The 18052-nt window shown below is 39.6% G+C and overlaps 1 long non-coding RNA gene across 5 annotated transcripts in view; it reads left to right on the top strand.

The window, feature by feature from the left end:
- The window catches only part of LOC118224165, a 69569-nt gene that overhangs the window by 24163 nt on the left and 27354 nt on the right, over positions 1-18052 (top strand). For 2 of the 5 annotated variants that reach the window (XR_004764586.1, XR_004764583.1), the window contains exons 3-4: positions 1819-2936; positions 16290-16437. This is a non-coding gene — a long non-coding RNA (uncharacterized LOC118224165). The remainder of the gene's footprint in view (positions 1-1818; positions 2937-16289; positions 16438-18052) is intronic. The other 3 variants (XR_004764584.1, XR_004764585.1, XR_004764587.1) reach the window with 3 other exon arrangements.

The raw sequence follows: 18052 nt of genomic DNA, 5'->3' as shown, positions 1-18052 counted from the left end.
TTATGCCCATTCTGTGGGCACCGGTGCCCACACCACTAGGGGGCAGACAGGAAAGGTCTATAAATAAAAGGAAGTGGTTTTTGACCACTGAGGGTTGTCATCAGGGCGTGCTGAGTGGGTATGAATATGAATGCATTTCAGAATCTGATCACATTATGACAAAAACAATTGCATTATAACAGGATAAACATAAAAACAATTTTAAATTAATTTCTTCATTCAATACTGGATATACCAATGCATTAAACTTAAAAATCTAATAGGTTTTTCTTAATATGAGTTTCCCTGGATGATGGCTGTTTTGTATTGGTCCATCCTGCCAGTGGATCAACCAAACACCCAAGACTGGTGCAATTTTACAATTGGAGCACTACTAATAGGCTTTAATAAGCCCTACTGCCTTTATTACCATCAAACTGCAGTCATTTCTGAGAGCTGTCTGGTCAGATTGATCACATACCCATGCATATTGTGACAGGTTACATGATTATTGCTAGGGCAGAGCTGACCTTTTGGGGTTTTCTGCCCTGTTTTCAATAAAAAACCAATGAAAACACTCTCTGTGTTTTTGTGGGGTCTGCTACAATATGGTCACGCAGTTAAAATGAGCATTTTGATTCCTCCTGGATGAAGAGGGTTTTTTTGTCTGTCTCTACTCATCTGGAGTGATTAGACTGAAATGCCTGCTTGTCTTGAACGAGGATCGGTGCAGCGCCAAATAATGTGCTTGGTGATTGAAGGTTGAAATATTTTGAATTCTAATCGCCCGCCGGACGAATTGCCTAAAATAGTCTGTCGAATTTTCCCCTGGCTTCCCTTCCTTGTCTGCTGTGAAAAGAACCGCTGGGGATGGTGGGGCTTGATGATCATAGAATTACTGGATGGTGATTCTAAACCTCTCAAAGAGAAGTTGCTATGGAGATCTGGTTCCAAACTGTGAAATGATTCACCTTTGAAAGGCTTGAGGGGCTAAAAGCTGAACACATCATTGTTCAGGTGGCCGTCGGTTAGGAAATAGGCGCCTGTGCAATCAGCACTCCTGTGGTAGTTAAAGATCTAAAAAGGTTTGTTCCCTGAATGATGTGGGACAACAGTGATGTGCATACGTTCGCTCTTTTCAATCAGGGCGCTCTCCGACTCGCTTAGTTTGAGGAAAAAAATACATTTAAAATAGAGAGGGGTCAAATGAAAAGAGGACGAACGCCTTCAATGTTTTTCAGAGCTAATGAAATCTGAGGCCACTCTGGTATATTCATTCATTCACCAAATAAACCTCCAGTGAGTTGGAAAGGTTATCTCTGCAGGCCAGATTAATTGAGCTTTTCTCTCTTTAAATAATTGACAGTTTGACTTAAATAAAATATTGCTGATAAGAAACTGCGTCAGATAAAAATGTGAACTGATACATTAGAGGAGAATTCTCCATATTTCAGAAAATAATTTGTATCTGTAAATGGCTCAAATGTAAGTGAAATTAAATACATTTGACTTGCTATGTATACTTAAGGTCAGGGCTGCAATCCAAATGTTCATCATTCTTCAGAAATTCAGACAAACAGGAATCTAAAATGATATTCTGTAAAATAATAATAATTATTATATTAATAAAATAGTAATTCGGTAAAAATCATGCAAAGAATGTTTACTTCTCTACTTTTCTACTGACCTAGGACATTGTCAAAATGAATATGTGATTGTTAATGCTTGAATGTAAATGGTACATTTTCCTGTTTATCCTCAATAGAGTACTTTAACACAAAATGACTTAGGATTGGGTAATTCCTTTTATTTCCATTCATCAAACCTGTATTTTACTAGGTTATCCCAGCGGAACCATGGAAATGGAGTAAAACTACAGGGAAAAATGTGGAGGTAAGTGAAATAATAATTTCAGCAGTGTTTACAATCAGTTATCTGACCAGTTTTTGTTTTTTGTTGGGAAGAAGTGTAATGTAATGTAATGTAATGTAAAAGAAGTGTAGCATGCCTGTCCTTACTTAAGGCTAGCAAAGTGGCCTTTATGGCATTGAATACCAAGCAAATTGCAAGTTTGTAAGCTTGGGACATTTTAAAAGCAGGAATGCTCTTCCCTGGGTCTGCGTGTGAAAACATGCACAGGAAGTTGCCAGGCGGCAGGTTCTATAATTTGACTAAATGATGCTGATTACACGTCCTGCCAGTAGTAGTAGCATCAGTCAGAATAGGCGTGAACGATAACAATCTGGAATTTTTCTTCTTTTCCAAGGACAAAACATCAATCAAGCTAGAGAGTTTTCAAACTCTTTAGTTCTTCATAAGTTACCTATGCAGCCTCTTGATGGTCCATAGTTGTTTCTTAGAAATTACAACCATATAAATGGGAGGAGGAGGTCACAAAAAACATTGGGTGCAATTTTTAGGACATACCTCAGAAATGTTAACAGATTATGGTACAGGTATTCCAAGTAAGTTCTTAAAATTTAACAAATTCAAACAGTATCACCAGTTGATAAAATGATTTTGAGACTGCCAATGGCAATTCTAGGTGCAGAAGATACAGAAGTGATCAGTCATTCAGTTAAAAAAGGAGAGCCAGTTATGCACATCTCATCAGGGTACTCATTAAAAACACTTTACAGTATGCATGTGCACCTTCTTAAAACTTAACACTTAATTATTAAATGTAGAAACCACTGTCCCTGGAATCTTCTTTTTTTTCTTCTTCTTCTTTTTTTGACATTTCACTTCCTGGAAGATCAAACGCTGGCATGTCTGAATGCCGCTGCTTTCCTGTTGAACGTTGTCTTTTGTTTACTGCAGCTGCCGAAGCATTGAAATTTTGAAAAGTTCTTGATTACAAGATAACTTTCTGGGTGCCATCACATAGGCTAACTTGTCCTTACCGGTTCCACACGAGACCTCGTGGCCCCATTCCATTTGTGTGGGCCTGGCTTCTGGTAAGTGAGTCTCCACTTTCTCACTAAATTGTTGGTCCTAGGCATAGACTGTAAAAAAATTCAGGGTTGTTGGTCCCAGGGTTCTGTTCTGGGAAGGTAGTTGTTACTACATTTCTTTACTTAACAAAGGTTTCTTGCGGATTTGCGCTTTGCTGGCTAACACGGTAGTAAACCTGGCCGTGTGTACGAAATGAAAAAGTCAGGATGTTTTTTTACTCAGCCACACTGAGTAAAACCTGGAACCCTCCAAAATCTGGAACATGGACTGAAGTAAAAAGAGCTGTCTGGGTTTTACTCCACGCAGTTATCCAGCAAAATCAGTATTTCTACTTAGTAAAATATCCCCGTTTGGATTTATTGGACTGAGTCACAGGATTTAATGGACGGAGTTTACGAGACTGAGTCACGTTTGGTGTTCTAACCCTACCTCTCCCGTACATTCCTATTCTGAGATGGCTCCCTTCTAGACAGCATTTATTACATTACATATTACACTACAGGCATTTGTCAGACGCTCTTATCCAGAGCGACGTACAACAAAGTGTATAACCATAACCAGGAACAAGTATGACGAAAACCCTAGAGAGAAGTACCAGGGAACAACCGCATAGCAACTTTGACCCTGAAGATTAAACTGTTTAACACTAACACAAACGAGAACAGCAACAACGCAGTCTATGCAAAAATACAAGCAGTAGTTAAGACATTAACTGCATTAACTAAGTCACCCACAAAACAACTACTTAATTACAACCCTAAGCTTATAGTCATTTACAGGGAGGTAGGGAGGGATGGGGAGAGGTGCAGCCTGAAGAGGTGAGTCTTCAGTCGTCGCTTGAAGTGGGTCAGTGTCTCAGCTGTTCTGACCTCCACGGGGAGGTCATTCCACCACGTGGGGCCAGAACAGACAGGAGACGTGTCCGGGAAGCGCAGGTGCGAAGAGGGGGAGGTGCCAGGCGTCCTGAGGTAGCAGAACGGAAGGGTCTGGCTGGCATGTAGGGTTTGAATATCTTGTGGAGGTATGCTGGGGCTGATCCCTTGACTGCCTGGTATGCTAGGACCAATGTTTTAAATTTGTTGCGAGCTATAACAGGCAGCCAGTGGAGGGTAGTGAGCAGGGGAGTGACGTGGGGGTGTCTGGGGAGGTTGAAGACCAGACGAGCTGCAGCATTCTGAATGAGTTGCAGGGGTCTGATGGCAGATGCCGGTAGTCCAGCCTGAAGAGAGTTGCAGTAGTCCAGGCGGGATAGTACCATTGTTTGGACCAGGAGCTGGGTTGAGTAGGCGGTGAGAAAGGGGCGGATTCTAAACTGCAGGGCCTGGCTTCCTTTTGATGTTTCCAAATAGGCCTACTGTGCTGCTCTGGGGGTAGCTCGCCACTCGTGATTTTCTCACCATGGTTTGTGTTACAAACTGAACACAAACATTGTCACAAATGCATGCATCCCCTCCATATGATATGATGAAAGACTGCACCGGCGTTGTTCCCTGACACAGAGCGGTGTAGATAGTTGTCTGTTGTGGCAGCTACCGAAGATGGTTTCTCCTTGTTAGCCTAAAATAGAACTAAAAAAACATTAATAACACTTACAAGTGTAGACACAGCATCTTTCTTGTCCCTCTCAACCGGGTTAGAATGGAAACTGATGTTATGTTTATGCTAGGTTCCCCCTCACGTTTCCTAGCTAATATTAATGTTAAGTTGGGATTTAAGGTCTTACGTCATACCTATTCAGGGGTGGCCAATGGGGTATTGGAGTAAGCTAACAAGCTTAAGTTAACGGACTCTACGTAATTTAATAATGGACTCTTTCCTAACGTCAATGGCATAGCCTAACACAAACTGGAACTGCTGTACGCAGAACCGCTGAATTGATAGCCAAAAAATGACTCTTTTCTGTTGTTGGCGCCTCTGTATTTCTGGCTCACTGTCATTCTCCTGACACTCAGGCTCATCGACATTCATTTCCTTCCCCAGCATCTGATTCAGCCTCATACTTCTTGTAACATCACTAACACTAGATCAGTTTTTCCTTCGTCATTTTAAATCTGACTGAGCATATTGTAGGTCTATAGCTAGTATAAGTCATACAGTAATTACAGTTAGATTTACTAGGCAACACAAGCTTGTATTATGGCAGATTTATAGATTTTCTGAAAGTGACCATGGTCAAATGGACACCTGCAGAACTACTTTCTACGCAATGACATGAGAGTTCTAGATTAAAGCAATCCGTTACCCATAGCAGCGATGATTAAACAGAAATGCAGTGGCCAACGAGAATCGAGCATTCAACAAAGCCATGTAATGATTAGCAATGATAACCTGGACTTTAATTTACTTTGTGAAACCTTGCAGCAACCTGTTGACTGTAGGCCCTGTGAACTCAAACATGCTCTATCCTTAAGGCTACAATTTTTTTTTTACTAAGCCCATACTGCATTCTAAGGGTGGTGGTCTTTTCATTGTTATTCTGTTCCTTCTTAGTACTATCTCCATCACAGCTGTCCCCTCTGTTGCAGTTCATAACCTTAAAGTTAATTTCGACCCCACACTGTCCTTTCAGACACACATTAACTCCATAACCACAGCGGCGTTCTTCCACCTACACAACATTTCCAGTCTCCACTTCACCTCAGTCTGCACAATGCCGAATCTCTAGTTCATTCATTCATTACTTCCTGTCTGGATTACTGTAACTCACTGTTACACGTATCCCAGTCCGATCCTGTAATAAACTTCAATATATCCAAAATTCGGCAGCCCACCTACTTACTTATACAAGGAAATCCGCTCTTATTACCTCTGTTTTTCTCCAGCAACACTGGCTTCCCATATCTGCCCATATTCAATTCAAACTCCTTATTATTACATAAAAAGCACTAAATGAACTAGCCCTTCCTACCTCTCTGAACTACCTCTCTACACACCAACCTGTTCACTCAAATTCTCTGGCACCGGTTTACTCTCCATTCCACACACATGACTGTCTAGCATGGGAACTAGATCATTTCGTGCCACTGCCCCCTGACTTTGGAACACCTTACCACAACACCTCCATGAATGCATTGGTCTTTCCTCCTTCTGAACCAAAGTGAAAACATACCACTTCCTCCAGTGCTACCATACTCATACCCTTTCCTAACTATCTTCTCACACATAATCCTCCTTCTGCATCTTATCTCTTTTGTGTTTTGCTGTTTTATGATACCATGTCATCTTATTGTCTGTACATGTACCTTATTTTACCACTCTTTCTTTTGTTTTCTTCTTAGCTTTAATGTTTTTTTAATTCTCCATATAGTGCCTTCGGAAAGTATTCAGACCCCTTTACTTTTTCCACATTTTGTTACGTTACAGTCTTATTATAAAAAGGATTTAATTCATTTTTATTCTCATCAATCTACACACATTACATTACATTACATTTATTTGGCAGACATTTTTTTTCCAAAGCGACGTACAAAAAGAGCATTTCATGGTCATGGACAACTACAAAACACAGGTTCAATAAGATACAATACTTATTTTGTATAGCTATTTCTAGCCAGGAACACAGTTTAGTTCACACAGTGAACACTATTCTGACCTAACCTCTGCAAAGCCATCTAGGCAGAAGAACAAGCTACAGTATTAGGACAAATACAAATTACCAAAGAGTGCTGGGATGGGGGAACATGTACCGTGTCATGAAAGGGGGGGGGGGGTGTGGATTTAGAATTAAATATACAGAGTGGTGGTAGTTAGTCCAGGTATAGTCTGAAGAGATGAGTCTTCAGACCATGGCGGAAGATGGGTAGTGAGGGAGAGGTTTGAAGAGGGACAGAGAGTTCGCTCCACCACTGGGGAGCTAGGGTGGAGAAGCTCTGTGATCCCTTTGCTCGGGTGGGAGGGGGTACAATGCGCCCTGCTGCTGCAGAGCGGAGTGGTCGAGCAGGCATATAGGATCGAATCATGTCCTGCAAGTAGATAGGGGCTGTCCTGTTGGCTGCAGTGTAGGCCAGGGTCAGGGCTTTGAACCGGATCCTGGCAGTGACCGGTAGCCGTGATCGCAGTAGAGGAGTGACGTGGGAGAATTTGGGAAGGTTGTAGATGAGTCAGGCAGCGGCACACAATACCCCATAATGACAAAGTAAAAACAGGTTTTTAGAAATTCTTGCAAATTTGTTAAAATTAAAAAACTGAAATATCACATTTACATAAGTATTCAGACCGTTTACTAAATACTTTGATGAGGCACCTTTGGCAGGGATTACAGCCTCAAGTCTTCTTGGGTATGATGCTACAAGCTTGGCACACCTGTATTTTGGGTATTTCTCCCATTCTTCTCTGCAGATCCTCTCAAGCTCTGTCAGGTTGGATGGGGAGCGTTGCTGCACAGCTATTTTCAGGTTTCTCCCGAGTTGTTTGATTGGGTTCAAGTTCAGGCTCTGGCTGGGCCACTCAAGGACATTCACAAACTTGCCCCGAAGCCACTCCTGCATTGTCTTGGCTGTGTTCTTAGGGTCATTGTCCTGTTGGAAGATGAACCTTCGCCCCAGTCTGAGGTCCTGAGCGCTCTGGAACAGGTTTTCATCAAGGATCTCTCTGTACTTTTCTCTGTTCATTTTTCCCTCGATCCTGACTAGTCTCCCAGTTCCTGCTGCTGAAAAAATCCCCGCAGCATGATGTTGCCACAACCATGCTTCACTGTAGGGATGGTATTGGCCAGGTGATGAGCAGTGCCTGGTTTCCTCTAGATGTGACACTTGGCATTGTGGCCAAGGAGTTCAATTTTGGTTTCACCAGACCAGAGAATCTTGTTTCTCATGGTCTGAGAGTCTTTTAAGGTGCCTTTTGGCAAACTCCAAGCAGGCTGTCATGTGCCTTTTACTGAGTAGTGGCTTCTGTTCGGCCACTCTACCATAAAGGCCTGATTGGTGGAGTGCTGCAGTAATGGTGGTCCATCTGGAAGGTTCACCGATCTCCACAGAGGAACTCTGCAGCTTCAATTCTGCAGACATTTTTTTGTAACCTTACCCAGATCTGTACCTCAACACAATCTTGCCTCGGAGGTCTACAGGCATTTCCTTTGACCTCATGGCATGCATAGACAGGTTTGTGCCTTTCCAAATCATGTCCAATCAATTGAGTTTACCACAGGTTGACTTCAATCAAGTTGTAGAAACATCTCAAGTATGATCAATGGAAACAGGATGCACCTGAGCTCAATTTTGAGTGTCATAGCAAAGGGTCTGAATGTAAATGGGTAAATGTGATAATTCCGTTTTTTATTTTTAATACATTTTCAAAGATTTCTAAAAACTCATTGTCACTTTGTCATTATGGGGTATTGTGTGTAGAGTGAAGAGAATAAAAATGAATTGAATCAATTTTAGAATAAGGCTGTAATGTAACAAAATGTGGAAAAAGTGGACGGGTCTGAATATTTTCCGAAGGCTCTGTATATCTATGCCTATCACCTGTTTTTATGTTTTTGTAAAGCAGCCTTGGGTCTGAGAAAGGCACTATATAAATAAAACTTATTATCATTTTTTCCCCCAAGTGCCACAGGGTGTGCGTATGAGTGCGAGTATATATATGTGTTTGGGGCCTGGCATATAAAACCAGTCTTCAGAAAGCCCAGAGCAGCAACAACGGCAAACAGACATCTATTGAAATTGATTTGTATGTTGTCATTGAGTTTTGTAAACAATGCAGTACCACTCAATAAAGAGAAGCTTGTAAGAGAACCACCACAAATGAATGAAATATCTTTGTTTTGCCACTAGCCAGTCCCCTCAGAGCTGGATCTCAGCATTAATTTGCTCTCAGACTGCCTGTAGCTAGCCTTTTTGTTCTTAGGTGGCATCCCATAATGCCGAGCAAAGCTAGGTTGTAAACACACTGTAAAGCTATCTTCATTCCATAACACAGAGCCCAACCAATCCTGTCCCCTACTGTGTGCTGAGGAGTGGTGAGAACGTCCCCAAGCCAAGGCTGGACGAGAAACTGTGAAATGTGTCAAACATAGAGGCACACCTATGTAACGACTCAGGCTCGTACTGTGAGGCATGGGTTAGGCAATCTCAAGGGAGGGGGAGTGTTCAGAGTGCGTTCACCCTCAAATAAAGTTCAGTCCCCTGAAGATGAAAGCCTTTGTTTGGCAGAGAAATGCACACCTGCACATGGTCCCTCACAACATGTACAGTAACCAGAATGTAGAGCTAAAAGATTAGTTGCTAAGACAGACTCAGATCCATGGGTGTTAATATCCTTTTCTTATATAATTGTGTATTTATTTAGTTTATACTGTCTTCCTTGTGGCTTTGTGTGGCGTTGCAGTCTCATAAGTGCTTGTCTTAAGGGAAACCAGCCCAGACCCTGTTGTTAAAGGCCTAATTGTGGAGATCCCCCCTTTACATCCCTTCTTTCTTTTTTTCTCGGTTCCTCTTCTTTTTTGTCCTTGTGCATAGAGAATGCCACTATTAAATCTGAATGGAGCTGGTGAGAAGCATGGGTTAAATTGGGTGAAATTAAAGCTAATTACTTTGGAATGTTGAGCCCAGAGAAGAAGAAAAAAGACACTGTCAGTGAAACACTGATGGGCTGGTGATCAGCTGCTCCAAAACGTGACGAAAACGCCATGGCTTATTCTTATTTTAATGGTACTGTGCGATTAATAAGAGAAAGCTGGAGGCCTGTGGGCACCAAGTGCGCAAGTGAGCGAGTGTGTGTGAAAAGAGAGATCTGTATTTATAGACACTCCCACCTGGGTTTGTTGAAGGATTAGTCTGATGCAGTCAAACTGTGGCATGCGCTGGACATATTCTTCCACCAACACTCATCTGCATTACCAATGACAATTCTTCTGTGTTTTTAAATATGTTATTTCAGGCTTATTGTATGTTTTCAATTTTTCTGTGTGCAATGAAGGAAAGAAGTATTAGTGGGTCCCGATAAAGACCCAGTGCAGGTAAAACCTTTCCTCATGTTTTACCGCTGTACTGCAGATGCAATATGTATAAATGCATAAAGTACACCTGTGAGTATATTCTCCCTTTTGGGGGCCCCACTGACTACAGATTAAAATGAGAATAGTGTCGCTAGCAAAAGTGCAGTCATGCTCAACTTCTATGTGGAACATCTAATGAAAGCCATTATACCATATTGCACTCTCAGCACAGATATGGATTTTAATATTTCTTTAGCAAATATTTCCTATTGTGTTTGCCAATCACCACAGAAGCTGTACGTCTTAAATTTTGGATTTAATTCTACAGGCATTAGTATTTCCCTCCCAAGATCTGATGTGTGTCTTGATTCTAAGATACAATACAGGAAAGGTACACTTCCAAATCCAATGATCCGGTATGAATTGATTTGATTCTGCACAGATTCAATACGATTCAGTTCAGTTTAATTTGGCTCCCATTCAATTCATTTTAGTTTTTCATTCTAGATCATGAAATCAAAGTCAAGATACAATTCAATTTAAATTGCCTATGTTGTCAGTAGTATTTCTATTATTTAGACCATGAAGCATTTCATCAGAAATTTAGTTGTTGAGCAGAATGATTATTTTCTACCTTCCAGGTGAAATCACAACCATCCACTGTGCGTCCAAACCTGTTTTGTACATGCCTCTTATTGACGTGCACTAGTGCATGTGCTTGCTAACTTCATTGGTAAACAAGGCTGAGAGTATTGCCAATGTCCTTGCAAAAACATTACTCCCTGGCTTTCTTCTGCCCAATCATAACGTGGAGATAAATTTTGGCTCATTGTATTATTCTTCCAATTGTCCCCCCATACGCCATTTTTAAAATTCTATATCTTTTTTGCTTTTTCAAAACTGGTCTTTCATATATTTCACTTCGTATCATTTTCGATCACAGTTCAAACATGAACGCAACACACAATAGAAAATTTTCATTCCAATCAGTGCAGAACTCGGTGCCAGTAAATTGGAGCAGCAAAACAATAATTCCACTGATTAGCCCCTTTCTGTGTCTTGTAAGTGAACTGTTTATACTGTGAAGTACCACTGAAAGAGAAGAGGACCCAAAACAGGCTGATTAGCCAGAGAGTAATTGGGTAAGTTCAGTTTTCCCAGAGGAAGAACTGCCATATGACAGCTTACACCAAAGTGCATCTGCTAAACTTCATTTGTAATTTTCAACTGTGAATCATAAGAATAACTGGGTATTAAATGTAAATAAGCCTAAATCTTTATGAAAGAAAAACAAACTATACCAGATTTTACACTGTTGTCACTCCCAAAAACACATTTGCATTATGACTTGTGCTTTTACTTTTCCCCACATTTGTTCTGTTCCCTTTTTACTATATACATTGAAAATATTAAATAAATAAAAATTATGTTCAGCTGTAAAATTCTGCAGTTGTTGCTATTTTCACATTGAATCTACATTACTAAATGCATGTTGACCAGTGTAGTAAATATGAACATGGAGTGATGCTCCATATTTTTATTTGGCCACAGTAATGCTTAGAAAATCTCTCCCCATGGTACCTCATAATGAATGTGACCACCCTGGCCCTTGAAAACCACAGAAATTCTTCCCCCACAAACAAAGGATTAACACATTTTTTAAATTAACCTTCCCTTAATCATCTAGTAGACTTTTCTGCTTTTTAAAGATAAAAAAGTTTAATTATATACGTGCGAGTACATTATTTTGATTGAGTTTCATTTCATGATTTATGGTTGCATGATTTTAATTCAGAACTATTTGTGTGTTTATTTTTCACTCAAGTTTATTTTTGGGACTGTGTGCAATGTTTCATTTGTGTGTCTTTATCAAAAATACAGTTCTTGCATGAAACAGTTTTGCAATTTAGAGTTTAGACATTTAGCAAATGCCTTCAGCTGAAGCAACTTAAAGAAGTTACATTTCACATGGTTAGAAAAGTCCTGTTAGCATTAGAAATAAGTCAAGCTAAAATCTAATCAGTGCCACATTAGAGATGTGTACTTTAAATAACTGTCAATTTTGTCACCCTCTTAAACAAAGGAATTTTTTATTATCATAACAATAATACAAATGAAAAGAACAAAAAACCTAATCCTTTGGCTGTGGAAAGATTTATACATGCTGAAACACATCAGCCCCCCTCCATACCCTCCTGTGGTTTTCAATCTGGTGGTGAAGGCGGAGAGGAGGCTGGGAGTAGGGGATTCACTGATTTGGAGGGGAAATGGGTGTCTTGAGGCAGTTTAGGTGGGGGAGTCCCTCCTTTAGTTTAGGGAGATGAGGGCCCCTCTGTGTGAAGCAGGCAGTGGCGAACAACATAGTTCAATAGCAAGGCGGGGTTGGACTTTGACTATGTGGGGTGATTACAGTCTCTCTATGGGGGTATGCACTGAGCACACCTACAATTCTTTCTGTTAAGCTAACAATAGGGTGTCACCAAGAGCCAAGCCGAGAACATGCAGATTCCACTGAGTAACAGAGACAATATACGATAAATCCACTATTGCACCAAAAACAACATCCCTGTCTCTAGAACCGATAAGATACCACATTCTTTTGCAATGGTTTTTGGTGATTTTTTTTTCTCACTCACTAAATTAGAAACAAAGGTAAATTGCCAGCTGCAAAACGAGTACATGAATTACAGTGCAAAAGTTGGTGGGAGTCATGTGATTCATTCGGAAGCCGTCCCATTCTCACAGGGCCTCTAGAAGGTCATGGAGTGACACCATGCCAGGTGCATCTATCACTTGTATCTCCCGTCCAGACTTCAAAGAGAAACTTGGAATTGAATTTCATGGAAATGAGCTTGACCCTGTGCCACAAAGCACTTATTCTATTTTTTTTTTAAACACATTGGTGTTTTACCCATGGCAAATGAATACTGAAGGTGCATACAATTATCTAACAACAAGGTCTTTCAAGAGGACCACCTGAGAGCCCTGGAAAGATGACAGTCAAACCCCTGTTGACAGTCTGATGTGATGGCCCTAACTTCTTGGGGATATTTGATAATGGTGTGCTTATAGCATTGGCCAGTGTGATGGCTGGTCGTAATGGCCGTCACTCACATGTGACAAAAGTACCTCGCCCTCAGGGCCCCCAAACTCCAACCCTGGAATTAGGAGCAGGAAACAAGTCGCTGGGTAAATTGTGTGGCTAAGTGCTTCATTATCTAATCACCATCAGGACCACTGCAACAAAGCAGATTGATTTGGAGAGGGAAGGCCCCTGATTTCCACCTAGCTTTATTTATTTATTTATTTATTTATTTATTTATTTATTTTAAAATCTCATTTAAGATGGAGTCACGCCTCATAATTTAGTCTGTGGGCATATTTTCTGTAAATATGGTTTCAATGTTATGTAGGTTTCTGCACTGATAGTGGGACTGTACTATGAATACAATGAAAACCAGGCCCCCAAGGCATGCTGAATCCCATTTTGGCGTGAAGACAAATAGTTGTTGTCTTTTCTCTTTCCTCTTTGTGATGGCAGCAATATAAATATAAAAGATGTGTTTTACCACATTCAAATATTGCGGTAGTAAAATTGGCAAAAGACTCAAACCATTCATTTTATGGAAATAATGGTCCATTATGAACAAGAAAACACAACTATAAAAATAAATGCAAAATTGACTGGCAATTTTACTGTTGTGTTTACAATGTATTAGCCTACTTATGTCATTAAAACAGTGCTTGATATTTGGCAATGAAAAGTAACCAGTTTCTACTGAGATTGTGTCCTGGGAATCAATTGTGAGACAAAAATAAACAAAAACTCCTGACCAGTTATGGTTATTCACATTGTGGTGTTTTGTCTTGGTTTCTCGTGTTGTAATTCCAGGCAGAGTTTGCATACAGTGCAAGACAGCATCTTTAAACCTTTTTGTGTACTTCCTAATATCCCTAATGGGTACAATATGTAACTGTTAATTACATTCAGGAAACATTTTGAAAGCTGTACTCTCCCTTTAAACACAACAGTCAATATTAAGAATGCACTGTGCTAAACATGTAGTGGCAACAGAGTTCATTAAAGTTGGTTGTACACAAAGGGAAATATGTGAAAAGCAAATAATTGAGAAAACAGAGAACTGAAGGCAGACCTAATCAAAAAATGGAAAATTAGAAAATCAAATTGTTGCAGTAATGATAAGAATCAGTTCTAAGTCATATAAAAGTTTGTACATTCAAGGCTGCTGCTGCAGCCTTGGGAAAGGTACTTATCCCAAACTGCTACAGTTAATATCTAGCTAAATACATGGTTAATATGCAAAATGCCATTGCTGAGTGTGGTCAGGAGCTCCACTTGATCTCACATAATTGGCCACAGTGTCAATTATGAAGGAAGGGAGGCTTTTAATTGGTGGGATGTTTTTATTATTATTTTTTAAATTAAGTAATAATAAATATTGTAGTGCCATACTTAAATGTTTCATAACTCCGCACCTATGATTGTAAAGTGGGTAAGTTTTCGAATTTTCCAAAAATGCTTGCATAAATATTGCATACTTATTTACATATGTATATTTATTAAATTTAAATAAATATTGCATACATTTATTAGGGAGTATTTGGTTCACACATTTACTAAATATTGGAAATGTTACCAGCTTAATAAAATTGTGAAACTTACATAAATGAGTGCCACCTATGGAATATAAATTATTGACTGAGGCAGAAAATGTACTTTTAGATAATGATTGGCATATATTCATCTCTCTTACTGTGTAGATGTCAATGATAGCTAGCACCATAACATCAGCATTTTAGAGATGTGAAGTTCTAACAGAAATGGCCAGTTACACCTGGAATCAAATGTTTACATTGTTGGTGGATGCATTACTTTCTATTAAAATTACATTACAGGCATTCAGCAGAGGCCTCAGAATGACCTACACAACATACATAGCATTTCCATTTATATAGCTGGATATATACCAAAGCAATGCAGGTTAAGTACCTTGCTCAAGGGTACAACGGCAGTGTCAGACTTGGGAATCGAACCTGTGACCTTTAGGTTGCAAGGCCAGCTCCTTACCTATTATACTATGCTGCTGCCCTATGTTATTTAAAATGTGATGTAAAAAACAATGCATTTGATTCCCAGTGCAAATGGATTGGTCAGTGACATGTCCTCCAATGTAACAACACCACTGAGGAGAATGTGAAATGAACCCTGGTCTTCATTTTGAGAGTTGACTACTTAACTTGACAATCCACTGAATCACAAAGTTATAAATGAGATGCATAATTTATTAAACAGCACTTGCTGTATGATTAGAAAATTATTTTGAATATTTTTAAAGTCCAGATATATATATTTGTGGCTTTGAAAAATGTCTGCACATTGGCCACACCATCACATGCCAGCTAGCTGCCTGGCTTATCTCATCCTCATTTCAATCCTTTTTAGGTTGATATTGTGTATCCACGTTTTCACATGCTGAACTGCTTGGGATGCTGTTTTACATGTAATTCAAATGATGTTGCTTTCTCTGTTTTTTGGTGGTAGGTATGCTCCACATCTGCACAAAGAATGATGCTTCATAGCTGAAAGCCAAAATTTCATCATTCTCTGATGTGTGCTTGATAGACAGAGCTCATTGACATCAGTTTCACACATTTGTGAATAGGAACATGTGAGAATGATCTGTTAAGTGTATGAAACATTTGCCAAACATTTCATACATTTAGCTAAATATTTAGCAAAATGTTCTATATATTTAATAAAATATTTATTATATTTAGTACATTTCTAAAACTTGAGAAATTTAAACCTTTCGCTAAAAACTTTAAACCTTTAGAGTCTAAAATACTTATTGAATTAAAATATTTTGTCCATCATTAAAATACTTAATAATTGTTGGAAAACACATAAGAGCATGGTTTCAACAACAGCTTGTATTCTTTTTGTCTTAAATCTGTGGGAGTTATATATAATTATAAATTTTGGGAAATATAGGAAACAGACATTTTTTTAAATTAAATGATAATTGGACCAAACTGTGCTGCAAAAGCCCAATATTTCCCCCCGTGGGTTAGATGTGGGAGAAAATGCATAGCAATATCGGTGCACTAGGCCATGTTCGTCAGCCCATAAACTCCAATCTGTGAAGCTCAGCAAATTCTGTCTTTGAGCATTAATTGCAAAAATAGTTATTGACTGATATTGATACTATTCTCATTTCTTTCTTATTTTTACATTGAAATATTCATGTTTGACTGTGTCAATTCCTAAAATTATGTACACACATAGATATTTACTGATGGGTTCTTATGAATCATGTCTAATGTTAAACAGCCAGACTCTTCAAGATGCAATGCAGATGTGAAACTGTGATGGTGCTGGTCTCTGCCACACCCTCAGGTGCATTTCAGGAAGAGGATAACATTCATGTGGAGGGAAGCGACGTAAGGAGCTCTGCTTGAAGGATGAGGGTGTAATCGGGTCTCTGGTCGACAAGCTGGAGACGACTGCGATGGGGGAGTGATGTGTTGAGCTTAAGCCAAAATACGTAAGTCCATTCCCCAGCAAGCCTCCTCTCGTGTTACCCTCCCACCACAGCAGAAACGATAACCCTTCCAGCCTCCCTGGAATGTGAAATGTCTGTATTTTTTGACAGTCTTTTTTCACTCGATTTCTCTCCTCCTCCTGCCCCCACCCTACTCTGTTTTTTTTCTTTTTCTGCGATTTAAAGTGATAAAGGGTCAGGGGTTTGCTGCGGTAGAAATCATTAATAGAGAGTTAGTTATTCAGCTGCTAACCCCAGGTCACAGTGCTGGGCTAATGAAAGTGCTTCCACAAGCTTTTATTCATCTGAAGTAATACTCAAATCATTGCACAGCTCTCGCTTGCTCCTCTCTCTCTCTCTCTCTCTCTCTCTTTTTCCCACTGTGAATTTAGTAATGCAAAACACCACAGACCCACAATCCCACATCCTGTTAATGGCATAAATGTTTGGATTGTATTTTGACAGTACATTCTCTCTTCTTCGCTGTGATATGGGGAATATATAATACACTGATATTAAGCCAGATCTCTCCTTTGGACTTTCTGCTCATTCTTTTTTCACTAAATGCAAAGGTTTCTTCCCAAAAAGACATGCTCATTATTTTGGTGCTCTGTCACCTGGAATGAACACGTCTATTTTCCCATAGTAAATTTATCTTATTTTGTTGATTTAATGTTGTTCTCAAACTGACAAATTTACGGCCTATTTTTTTTTTCAAAAGGAAAGATTTGGCCCATATGTTGAGAGTGAACGTTTAAAGTACCATAGACAAAATTCCAAACTTTGTGAAAAAATACCTATTTTGCTGTTGTAATGTGGTTTTTAATCTTTTTTTTTTAAATTTTTTTTTTTAACCAAATTCTTTACAATAAAACAATAAAAATAAATAAAAGTTTTCTAGGACTGACGTGATGTATTGACAATCAAGCCAAATCTGATTCTGACCCTATCATAGAGTGATGTGGTAAGTGAGGTAATCTGGCCGTTCAGCACTATCCAAGTGTCCAGTTGCACTATCCAAGTGTCCCCCTACATACATAGGTTCTGACCATTCATTAAACTAACTAACCGGGCTTTTTCACCTGCTGGATTGACCTGGCCCAGTCCTCTTTTGCGAAATCCCCCTTCCATGTCTGCCAAGCCAGGCTGCCGCAGAGCCTTTCAGACCAGGCAGGTGGTCGCTGACGCACATAATTGCTGACAATTTCAGGCAATGAATAAAAATGATCTACATTACTTGTCAAAGGTCGTATGTGCTGTGCCAAGGGAAGCCTTTTCAAGGTCTAAAGAATGGCTCGTCAGAAGGAGTGAACTATTTTTTTGTGTGTGTGGGGGGGGGGGGGGGGGGGGATTGCATTTCAGAAGTACCCAATTTTTGTGTTTGACGTGCTCAACACATTCAATAGAAAATAAAACTATGAGACAAAGGGGTTGTCATGGAGAGCATCCTTTATGTTCATGTTATGTGATTAAAAATCTGTTTGTGTGTACATGGGATCTCCTCCCCCCTTTTCAGTCTCCTGAGAATTGAACTTGTCTAATCTAAATGAAATGACTTCTTCAATATACACAAATAACAGCGCAGTAGGATGACCGAAAACTTGATCTCCTTTCTTCT

This window comes from Anguilla anguilla, chromosome 3, assembly GCF_013347855.1.
Source record: "Anguilla anguilla isolate fAngAng1 chromosome 3, fAngAng1.pri, whole genome shotgun sequence".
Taxonomy (NCBI): Eukaryota; Metazoa; Chordata; class Actinopteri; order Anguilliformes; family Anguillidae; genus Anguilla; species Anguilla anguilla.
This window is presented reverse-complemented; position numbering and strand designations above follow the sequence as displayed.